Genomic DNA, 292 nt, shown 5'->3' on the forward strand with positions numbered 1-292 from the left:
GAGATAAGTATTTTGTTTTATCTCTCTCTCTCTCTCTCTCTCTGGCTTTTTTTTTTTTTTTAAGATTCTACATATAAGTGATATCATACAGTTAATTATCTTTGTCTGGCTTATTTCACTTAACATGATAATCTCAGATTCATCCATGTTGTCACAAATGGCAGTATTTCATCGTTTCTTATGGCTGGGTAATATTCCATTGTATATATGTACCACATTTTTATCCATCTGATCTCTGCAACCAATTTTTTTTTTCTTCTGGAAGTAAGATTTTACTTATTTTGCTAATTCT

This window comes from Pteropus alecto, unplaced genomic scaffold, assembly GCF_000325575.1.
Source record: "Pteropus alecto unplaced genomic scaffold, ASM32557v1 scaffold311, whole genome shotgun sequence".
Taxonomy (NCBI): domain Eukaryota; kingdom Metazoa; phylum Chordata; class Mammalia; order Chiroptera; family Pteropodidae; genus Pteropus; species Pteropus alecto.